General features: G+C 47.0%; 1 protein-coding gene across 1 annotated transcript in view; it reads right to left on the bottom strand.

The window, feature by feature from the left end:
* Positions 1 to 12,140, bottom strand: part of LOC149439394 (DNA (cytosine-5)-methyltransferase 3A-like) — a 449,390-nt gene that overhangs the window by 217,808 nt on the left and 219,442 nt on the right. The window lies entirely within an intron of this gene.

Raw genomic sequence — 12,140 nt, 5'->3', positions numbered from 1 at the left:
TGAAGAGAATAAAATCTTGACCTGGAGCGGACTGACAACTCATGGGCCCCCGGGCAATTGGGGATCATGGGGCCCCTATATCCTAGCCCACACTCAAAACACACCCAAAAAAGCCTATAAAAAAGGTACCAGGGGCATTTTATGTGGCCCCCTAATGACCCCAAGCCCTCGGGCAGTGCCTGAGTACTCAAATGGTCAGCCCACCCCTGATCTTGACCTGAACCTGATGGAAACCTGACCTGATGTAAACCTGAACTGCCAAACAACTGCTCTATAAATTAGCTGTGAAACGTGCGCTTCAATCCGCACCGCACATGTGTGAATCAGCTCTAACTATATGCAAAATGAAATGTGTTGTATATGATGCATCTGTCAGTAGCATAAACACAACAGATTTTGAGTCCCACCATTATGGAGTAATTTTAATTGATTTTCTGCTTTTTGTATCAGAGGATGTCACCCTGTGGACAGGGTAGTTTAAATCTGTGTATACACTAGTACAGGGGTGGGCAACTGTGGCCCTCCAGCTGTTGTAGAACTACAAGTCCCATGAGGCATTGCAAAACTGACAGTTACAAGCATGACTCCCAAAGGCAGAGGCATGATGGGACTTGTAGTTCATCAACAGCTGGAGGGCCACAGTTGCCCACCCCTGCACTAGTAGAAGTTTGTTTAACATTTTTTTGTTGTAAGAACATTCTTTCTTTTTTTTTTTAATGATTGTTGGAGTCAAATGGACATTCATTTCCAACTGCAGTAACCAGAAAATTCAAAGGAATAGGATGGAAAATGTTTCTCAAACGTAGGAATTTCTAACAATGAGCCCGGGTTCACACTTGTGCGGTGCAGTACATCCCATGTGATTCACACAGGAACCACACCGCATTCCTGTGCAAATCAAATGCAAATTGTGTGCGGTGTGATTGGAGCTGTTCATTTTGTATGGCTCAAATCACACCGCATCCTCACCAAAAACATGCAGGACCCTTTTTATGGTCCGCACTAGAATCGGATCGGATGGGTATTCACACCTATGCACATCGCACCGCGTTTTTCGGACCGATTTCAGAATGTTGTTAACTTAACCTACACACCCGCAGCGGTTCGCATGAACGGGGTGCGATTCTGATGCGGTGCGGAATTCGCACAGAAAACGCTGAGAATTCCGCACCGCATCAGTGTGCACCCGGACTCAATGTGCTTTTCGTTTGGTAAAGTCCAGTCATTCCTAAATTAAATGCTGAAAGCAAACTAAATCTTGAACTACTATCGAACGACATTCAAAGGTACTGCACATTATCACACGCATTTTCCTAGGAATTTGTAAAGAAAATTTAACTCGAAATTCCACTAGTGTATACCCAGCTTTAACTACTTGCCAACTGCAGGTAGTCGAATGACGACTGCACTGCGGCCGGCCAGTTCTGGGTGGACGTCATATGACGTGCTCCCAGAACACGCTCCGGGGGCGTGCACCCGGCGATCTCCGTGATCGCTGTGTCCTACTTACACAGCTGATCACGTGACGTGGTAAAAGGCCAATCACAGCGGCCTTTTACCACGTCATCAGCTGTGTCCAATGACACGCTGATCACGGGGAAATGCAAATGCCGGTTCTCGGCTGCACTTTCCTCACGCTGTCAGATCGTGAGGAAAGTACTGCCGAAAACCGACAGTTGTCAGAGCGGGGATCGGCACTGATCATAAGTGCCCTGATGATCGGTGCCCAGCAGTGCCACACACAAGTTCCACCAACCTGTGCCCAGCAATGCACCCTCCTGTGCCCAGCAGTGCGCCAACCTGTGCCACCCAGCAGTGTCACCACCTGTGCCCAGAAGTGCCACCTACCTGTGCCCAGTAGTGCCACCCACCTGTGCCCACCCATCTGTGCCCACCAGTGCCACCCACCAGTGCCCATCAGTGCAGCCCAGCAGTGCTGCCAGTCAGTGCCACCAGTCAGTGTCCAGCGGTTGTGCCAATCAGTGCCCAGCAGTGCCGCCAGTCAGTGCCCAGCAGTGATGTCAGTCAGTGCCACCTATCAGTGCTGTCTATCAGTACCCATTATCAGTGCCACCTATCCGTGACACCTCATTAGTGCTGCCTATCCGTGCCACCTCATTAGTGCCGCCTATCAGTGCCGCCTATCAGTGCCCTTCAGTGCTGCCTATCAGTGCCCATCAGTGCTTATAGCACAAAAAGTAAAGTGCCCGGCAGCGATTAAATACCACCAAAAGAAAGCTCTATTTGTGAGAAAAAAATGATAAAAATGTCATATGGGTACAATCTTGCATGACCGCGCAATTGTCAATCAAAGTGTGACAGCACTGAAAGCTGAAAATTGGCCTGGTAAAGAAGAGGGTATAAGTGCCCGGTAGGCGAGGGGTTAATTAGTCCATAGATTGAGATTTTCTTTCCTTCCACCATGGGTAGAGGGAAGGAAAATTTAGGATGCACCGATATATTGGTCGAAAATAATGTAGTCTGCATTTTGCCGATAGGAAAAAACGTGCCAATAATGGCCACTGAAAACATGCAATTTTGCCGAGATTTTACAGCATTTTTTACCACATTTACGGTGTTTTTCATAGGTCATGTGACTAAAAAAACTGCATCAAACCTCAACACGTGTGCGTTTTTGATGGGTTTCCAATGCATTTCAAGCTTGGTTCACTCCAATGCAGTTTGCATCTTCTCCATTTTGCATGCAAGTTTTTGATGCGTTTTGCATTTTTTTATGTTTTTGGGGTTTTTTTGCCAACTTGTTGATGGGCAGATTAAAAACACAAAACGCATCAAAAAGCACTACCTGCATTTTCTGCAGTGACTCCACTGAAGTCTTTTGAACCAAAAATGCAAAGTTTTGCTTTTAAAAAAAGTCCCTGACCCTTTTCATAAACGCAGCAGCTCCAAAAAGCATAGATGTGAACTTGGCCCATAGGAAACCTGTTAAATGGACTGTAGTGCGTTTCTGCAAAAAGCCCTAAAAAAATGGATGCATGTGAACCAGGCCTCAATAAGGAGGTGGTTTTTTTTTATCTTTTTGCCAAATATGCACCAAAAATGTGGCAAGCAGGATTTTTAACACCGCAAGGGAAGCGGAACGAACCTGTGGAGACATTCATTGAATTTAAAGGGATGCATTTTTCTGGAGCTTTTCTTGAGCCTTTTTTGTGAACGCAAAAGCTCTGCAAAAACTGCTCAGCGTGAAAGCAGCCTATTGGCCGAAAAGGTGCTGAAAATAAATTCATATTCATTTAAATTCCTGATATTAATTAAAAAGTCGACTACAATACAATTTTATATATAAAAAAATATATATTTTTAAAAAAAAAAAAAAACTGTCCATTTTGATTTCGGTTTTTGGCCATCCTGAATTTTTGGTTTTGGTCCAGGAATTTTCATTTCGGTGCACCACTAAAGAAAATCGTTTGATTTCCCCTTTAACAGTCAGTGTTGATGGGGGAATCCCTCTCGCAGTGCTATTGTGTTCTGCCGGTGGGGAGCCTTTCCAGCGGAATACCATCATTACTGCTACAGACTCTATCCGCCGGCAGTAATCGCATGTAAAAAAAAATCCAACCCAAGTCGACTTATGGATTGACTTGGGTACAACCAGGCTGCCCCACAGATAGATCGAACGTTGGCCGTTCCTGCTCAACAGGCTGAGATTCGATCCATTTATGGCCGGCTTTAGATGGACATGTAGCTAAGATTGACTTTAAGGGCTCATTCACACCATGGTAGGGCTGCGCTTCGCAGTCTTGCCCAATGCAGTCCCTGCACATGGACAAGGACATCTGCCGTTTTCCCTGTTAATTTGCGTTGTGCCTTACAATGCATAGTAATGTAACATCATTTTGTGATTTTTGGGACATTTTTGTGTCTCAAACCCATTGATTCCAGTGGGCTGCTAACACGTGACATCACACACTAACACGTGTAAATGGGCCCTTAAGGTTGTATGAAACTATGCTGCAGTGCCTACATATGTGTCACTTGTTTTTGCACATTCCCTGCACCTATCCCTCTTCTTTCTGCTGCCCCTAGGACCCTGTTCTCTCTCCGGGTCCCTCGGTTCCCTCTCCGGGTCCCTCGGTTCTCTCTCCGGGTCCCTCGGTTCTCTCTCCGGGTCCCTTGGTTCTCTCCCATGGCCCTCCCTCCTGCCCCGCCCTGCCGGGTTCCCCCCTCTCATCTCCCGCCGGCTGCTGTGGGGGATCTGTCAGGATGGAGAGCAGGGAAGCGACCAATAAATGTGTCATTTACAGGCCCCTTGCTTGTCTGAATGGACAGTCAGTGATCGGTACCGATCAACGACTCTGTTCATTCATGACTGAAGCATAGTAAACTGTGTTCCCTATGCTTCAGTTTATGAATGAACATGAAGCTCTGTACAGAGCTATTCCTGTCCATTCTTTCTGTGCTGCTGAGGCTGCAGAGACGGAGATTGAGGGCTGTCCTCAATCTTCTTTCTCAGTCTCAAAGGTGAGATGTCAAGGGTCTGTTTAGACCCCTGATATCTCATCAAAACCCCCCAACAAGGCTGCTAGAAAACAAAATGGTACAAATTGTAAAAAAAAAATTTAAAAATCAAATTGTAAAAATAAATAAATAAAATAAAATGGGGGGGGGGGATAAAAAATAAAATAACAATAAAAAACTACTGACACCAGTGGAACTACCAGGGTCGCAAAGGTCTCATTTGCGACCGGGCCCTGGCATTCCGCCATCAGACTCCAAGGGAAGGGCCCCTCGGGCTGCTCAGTCTAAAATACCAGAGCCTTTTTTTTTTTGTCTCACATGCCTGCCTGTGTGTATAAGGTATGTGAACACCACAGGTAATTGTACGGATGAGAGTAGAGTTCACACATTGCATGATTTTTTAAAAAGAAGTAAGGGTGATCCTTCACTGAATACCAGTGTGTATGGGCCATCCAACTTGTGCTTTAACTCCCAGTGTCAGGGTGGCATGCCATGGGTGTCTTGATTTGTACAAAAAACTAATCAGTTTAAAGCATACACCCTTTCACCCCCAGTGTCCAGGTGGCACTCCACAGGTGTCCTGATTTGCGCACTGGGCCATTTGGTTCACACCATACACCCTTTTGGTTGTAGTGTCCAGGTGGCACTCCACAGGTGTCCTGATTTGCGCACTGGGCCATTCGGTTCACACCATACACCCTTTTGGTTGTAGTGTCAGGGTGGCACTCCACAGGTGTACTGATGTGCGCACTGCGCCATTCAGTTCATACCATACACCCTCATGGCCTCAGTGTCAGGGTGGCACTCCATGGGTGTCCAGATTTGCGCACTGAGCCATTCGGTTCATACCATACACCCTCATGGCCTCAGTGTCAGGGTGGCACCCCAAGGGTGTTGCGATTTGCGCACTGAGCCATTCGGTTCATACCATACACCCTCATGGCCTCAGTGTCAGGGTGGCACTCCATGGGTGTTGCGATTTGCACACTGAGCCATTCGGTTCATACCATACACCCTCATGGCCTCAGTGTCAGGGTGGCACTCCAAGGGTGTTGCGATTTGCGCACTGAGCCATTCGGTTCATACCATACACCCTCATGGCCTCAGTGTCAGGGTGGCACTCCAAGGGTGTTGCGATTTGCGCACTGAGCCATTCGGTTCATACCATACACCCTCATGGCCTCAGTGTCAGGGTGGCACTCCATGGGTGTCCAGATTTGCACACTGAGCACACGCGTACAAGGCAGAAAATGTGCAGTTTCCTGTATAGAGGCACAGCAACAATAATTGCGAAGTAAATTGTACACTGATCGGATTATACCGCGTTGAGGGAACCGAGGGGAACAGGGAACAGTTTCCCCGGCAACCATGGAGGAAGCGAGGCCTCTCCCTCAGCAGCGTCCACTGGCATAAATCAGGCCTAGGCTAAGCGTTTCATCTATTATTCAGGAGGCCCAGGGCAGCCGGGTTAAGTGCTGATGGGACTGGAAGCCCCCAAGTGGCCCCTGGCCAAACTCAGGCTGCAAGTGATAGGTGGGCCCCTGACACAATTCAACATGGCGGCTGTGAAAGGGATTCCCTGACAGGGCTGTCAAACTCAATACCGCATTAATGAATGAATGAGCTAATGAATGAAAGCGGAGGGACTGCATCTTCCCCCAGGCATCAAATATTCTCCCAGGTTCTGTTTAACAGCCATAGGCAAGAACGACGGCCAGATTTAAGGAACACCAACTAATCAAATGCTGCCCATAGCAACCAACCAGACAGCCAATCAAAAGCAGCCAACTAAGCAAGTAATCACATTTTTTATCTGACCAATCAAGTAATAGCTATGGCAGCAAGTGTGTATCTCCACAGCTACCAGATATAGCCAATAACCGCACGTTTCCATAGCAACCAGATATTTTCCATCACCCACAGCAACCAAATGTTATCAATAACCCACAGAGATGCCACCTAACTGGTAACAATGGACCTACCTCCTATGTAATTAATACACAGATGCTACCCATAGCAACCAAAGGTTACCCCGGGCAATCATGTTCCCACAGCAACTGGAAGAAACCCAATGTAACCCTCATCTACCCAGAACAATCACATGATCCCATAACAGTGTTTCCATAGGAACCAGATGCTACACAGAGCAATTACATTTTACCCAGAGCGGTCATGTGTTTCCATAGCAACCAGATGCTACCCAAGACAACAGTGTTCAACCTATAGCGATCATGTGCTGCCACAGCAACCAGATGCAACCCAGAACAATTGTGTTCTCATAGCAACCAGAGGCAACCTAGAACAGCTGTGTTCTCATAGCAACCAGAGGCAACCCAGAACAGCTGTGTTCTCATAGCAACCAGGTGCAACACAGAACAACTGTGTTCTCATAGCAACCAGGTGCAACCCAGAACAATTGTGTTCTCATAGCAACCAGAGGCAACCCAGAACAATTGTGTTCTCATAGCAACCAGAGGCAACCCGGGACAATTGTGTTCTCATAGCAACCAGATGCAACCCAGAACAATTGTGTTCTCATAGCAACCAGAGGCAACCCAGAACAGCTGTGTTCTCATAGCAACCAGAGGCAACCCAGAACAGCTGTGTTCTCATAGCAACCAGGTGCAACACAGAACAACTGTGTTCTCATAGCAACCAGGTGCAACACAGAACAACTGTGTTCTCATAGCAACCAGGTGCAACCCAGAACAATTGTGTTCTCATAGCAACCAGAGGCAACCCAGAACAGCTGTGTTCTCATAGCAACCAGGTGCAACACAGAACAACTGTGTTCTCATAGCAACCAGGTGCAACACAGAACAATTGTGTTCTCATAGCAACCAGAGGCAACCCAGAACAGCTGTGTTCTCATAGCAACCAGGTGCAACACAGAACAACTGTGTTCTCATAGCAACCAGGTGCAACACAGAACAACTGTGTTCTCATAGCAACCAGGTGCAACCCAGAACAATTGTGTTCTCATAGCAACCAGAGGCAACCCAGAACAGCTGTGTTCTCATAGCAACCAGGTGCAACACAGAACAACTGTGTTCTCATAGCAACCAGGTGCAACACAGAACAATTGTGTTCTCATAGCAACCAGAGGCAACCCAGAACAGCTGTGTTCTCATAGCAACCAGAGGCAACCCAGAACAACTGTGTTCTCATAGCAACCAGAGGCAACCCAGAACAGCTGTGTTCTCATAGCAACCAGGTGCAACACAGAACAATTGTGTTCTCATAGCAACCAGAGGCAACCCAGAACAACTGTGTTCTCATAGCAACCAGGTGCAACACAGAAGAACTGTGTTCTCATAGCAACCAGGTGCAACACAGAACAATTGTGTTCTCATAGCAACCAGAGGCAACCCAGAACAGCTGTGTTCTCATAGCAACCAGGTGCAATCCAGAACAGCTGTGTTCTCATAGCAACCAGAGGCAACACAGAACAACTGTGTTCTCATAGCAACCAGAGGCAACCCAAAACAGCTGTGTTCTCATAGCAACCAGATGCAATCCAGAACTGTGTTTTCATAGCAACCAGAGGCAACCTAGAGCAACCATATTCTACCCAAAGAAATCACGAGTTTCCATAGCAACCAGTTGGCACACAGAGCACACATTCTAACCAGAGCAATCATGTGCTCTTACAGCAATCAGATGCTATCCAGACCAACCTGATGTTCCTACAGCAAACAAATGCGACCTAGAGCAGCCACATTCTACCCAGAAAATCTATGTGTTTCCATAGCAACCAGCTATTACGCAGAGCAATCATATTCTAACCAAAGCAATTGTTTTCCCATAGCAACCAGATTCTACCCACAGTATCCTTGTGCTCCCACTGCAACCACATGCAACCCAAATCAACTATATTCTACCCAGAGTAATCATGTTTTACCATGGCAACCAGATGCATTCCAGAGCCACCATATACTACTCAGAACAGTTGTGCATTCCCATAGCAACCAGTTGCTATTTTAAGTAACCATATGATACCCTTAGTAATTATGTTACTGATAGCAACTATCATCCATACCAACGTCTGGGTAGTGAAATGGACTCTCTGCCACCGATATGGTTTCCATATTCGCTTGTTAAAGTGTTACTAAACCCCAGACCCTGCATTCACTATATCCGGTCTCCCCGGACCCTGCATTCACTATAACTGGTCTCCCCGGACCCTGCATTCACTATATCCGGTCTCCCCAGACCCTGCATTCACTATATCCGGTCTCCCCAGACCCTGCATTCACTATATCCGGTCTCCCCGGACCCTGCATTCACTATATCCGGTCTCCCCGGACCCTGCATTCACTATATCCGGTCTCCTCGGACCCTGCATTCACTATATCCGGTCTCCCCGGACCCTGCATTCACTATATCCGGTCTCCCCGGACCCTGCATTCACTATATCTTGTCTCCCCGGACCCTGCATTCACTGTATCTGGTCTCCCCGGACCCTGCATTCACTATATCCGGTCTCCCCAGACCCTGCATTCACTATATCCGGTCTCCCCGCACTCCGCATTCACTATATCCGGTCTCCCCGGACCCCGCATTCACTATATCCGGTCTCCCCGGACCCCGCATTCACTATATTCGGTCTCCCCGGACCCCGCATTCACTATATCCGGTCTCCCCGGACCCCGCATTCACTATATCCGGTCTCCCCGGACCCCGCATTCACTATATCCGGTCTCCCCGGACCCCGCATTCACTATATCCGGTCACCCTGGACCCTGCATTCACTATATCCGCTCTCCCCGGACCCTGCATTCACTATATCTGGTCTCCCCGGACCCTGCACTCACTATATCCGGTCTCCCCGGACCCTGCATTCACTATATCTGGTCTCCCCGGACCCTGCATTCACTATATCCGGTCTCCCCGGACCCTGCATTCACTATATCTGGTCTCCCTGGACCCTGCATTCACTATATCTGGTCTCCCACAGTACACAACATGGAAATGTAATAATTTTGGTAAATATAAACTGCTAAATACATTTTCTCATCATCAGTATACAGCAGTCTTGTGACTTCTATCAGTGTCCAGCAGAGCACTGGTTAAAGCCTGTAGGAGGAGTTTTATTTCTGCTCTAGGAGGATGCAGAACCCCTGACCTCTGTCTGGACAGTGCTGATTGGCCCTATGCTGATCACATGCCCTCTCCCAAGAAAAAACAAAAATGCTCTAGCAATACACACTAAATTGAGCATGTGCAGAATTCCTATGGTTCAGTCTGTCTTATCAGGAGGTAAGAGTGGACATTTGAACAAGAGGAGGATCAGAGAAGACAGGATCAATGGACCATTTTACACAAGGCAGAGGATTTCCCCATAGGTTCCACAGTGAGTATAACCAGCATGCTTTACTGCATCTACAGACTGATTGTACTGTTGTGGGTTTAGTAAGAAGATGGGTGAGCAAGCTCAGCTCTAAGCTGTAACAAAAATCTATTTGTATAACAGTGCCTCAGAGCCGGTTAATGTAAGTCTGGGGCCCCGGGGCCAGTGCCCAGTGTACACTTAATTCAGGGTGGGACGTTGGCCCCCCCGGGTGGAGGGATTAACAGATTGGAAGCAATCCTCCGGAGGGTGACACCTGTAATAATAACTTACAATGATTTATTTTACATGTTAGCAGAAGGATTGCTTTACGATGACAGACTCACCTCATAAAAAGATGATGTCACTTCACAGCATATCCCGACTACTGCAATCATCCGCCTTCCAGCCAAAGCTCCCGCTATTAACCCCCCTCTCCCCAGGTAGAATGTGAATTAAAGAACAACTCCAGGCTGAGGAGCGTCAGCGGTAATCTCATGCCAGCAATAAATGACGCCATTGGTTTATACATTTTAGGGCATAGCAAAAATATCCAGAAAGCCTCTTACTTGTTCCATATTTTCCGTATTTCTATGGATTTGGAAATCTTCCAGCTCACTTATATCGGATAATGTGGTTTGCATCCCTGAATAAAGACTGCTGAGATAAGCTCATTTAGCCCTGAAGAGATTCTGCTCATTTTGATCGGATCACATCTATCTGCCTATATACATCAGATGATAAACCATTCATTTTTAGCATGATGGGGGAGCGTGTCTGATTAATATTTCCTTCCCTGGAATTAGTTGGAGTTAGAGGTGCGTGCAAGAGCTTCCCCTGCCGATCTCTATCTGAGCATTCGTGTTTGTGGGACCACAATGACCTGAGATGCCTAGGAGGGGTCAGAATGTTCCTGCACATCCCAACCACCCTCGTGAGTCTATGGGCACCAACAGGCTGGTGCTCGGAGAAGAGAGAAGGAAGAAAAGCCTGTATATGGAATGAGCAAATATGGCTGCAACCTGGATTTGTTTTTTTTAGCGGGAATGTGGGGGAACAGAGTTCTAGCACTGAATAAATGTTATGGCAAGGGGTGCTGGAGGGTCTATTTATTTCAGGCACTTATATAGCACCATCAATTTATGCAGCTCTTTACATATATATATATATATTGTGCATTCACATCAGTCCCTAACCCTCAAGGGGTGTACAATCTAAGGTCCCTAACCCTCAAGGGGTGTACAATCTAAGGTCCCTAACCCTCAAGGGGTGTACAATCTAAGGTCCCTAACCCTCAAGGGGCGTACAATCTAAGGTCCCTAACCCTCAAGGGGCGTACAATCTAAGGTCCCTAACCCTCAAGGGGCGTACAATCTAAGGTCCCTAACCCTCAAGGGGTGTACAATCTAAGGTCCCTAACCCTCAAGGGGTGTACAATCTAAGGTCCCTAACCCTCAAGGGGTGTACAATCTAAGGTCCCTAACCCTCAAGGGGTGTACAATCTAAGGTCCCTAACCCTCAAGGGGCGTACAATCTAAGGTCCCTAACCCTCAAGGGGCGTACAATCTAAGGTCCCTAACCCTCAAGGGGCGTACAATCTAAGGTCCCTAACCCTCAAGGGGCGTACAATCTAAGGTCCCTAACCCTCAAGGGGTGTACAATCTAAGGTCCCTAACCCTCAAGGGGCGTACAATCTAAGGTCCCTAACTTACATTCATACATACACATACTAGGGGCGATTTAGACAGGAGTCTATTAACCTACCAGCATGTCTTTGGAGTGTGGGAGGAAACCGGAGTACCCGGAGTAAACGCACGCAGGCACAGGGAGAGCGTTCAAACTCCAGGCAGGTGGTGTCGTGGTTGGGATTTGAAACAACGACCCTAGTACTGGAAGGTGGAGGTGCTAACCATTTAGCCACTGTGCTGCCCCAATTGATGCTGGCTGCTGGGGGATATATTGCTGTGGGGGTCCTTCTGTTGCTGGGGAGTTCTACTGTCTCGGGGAAAGGTCTTGTGTTGCTTGGGGATCAATTATTGCTAGAAAGGATCTACTGTTGAGGGAGGGTGGATTTTTTTTAAAAAATCAAAAAAAATCGGATTTTTTTTATTTAAATCGGATTTTTTTTAATTAAAATGCTTTTTGAGGAAAATATATTACCATCCAAAGGTTATTCCATCATGAAATAAAGATTAGTTTTTTAATTATGTAGAATAAGGCTGTATATGTTTAATTTTTTTGGTAAATAAATCCCATGAATCCATTCACAATGTCATGCTCTTCCAGAGGTTTTTGTAAGATTATTGGGCAGTTTCTCTGCCTACAAGATATT

Source organism: Staurois parvus, unplaced genomic scaffold, assembly GCF_062004578.1.
Source record: "Staurois parvus isolate SC_StPar_1 unplaced genomic scaffold, SC_StPar_1.0 ptg001130l, whole genome shotgun sequence".
NCBI lineage: Eukaryota > Metazoa > Chordata > Amphibia > Anura > Ranidae > Staurois > Staurois parvus.
Note: the sequence above shows the minus strand (reverse complement) of the source record. Positions and strands in the feature narration are given on the sequence as shown.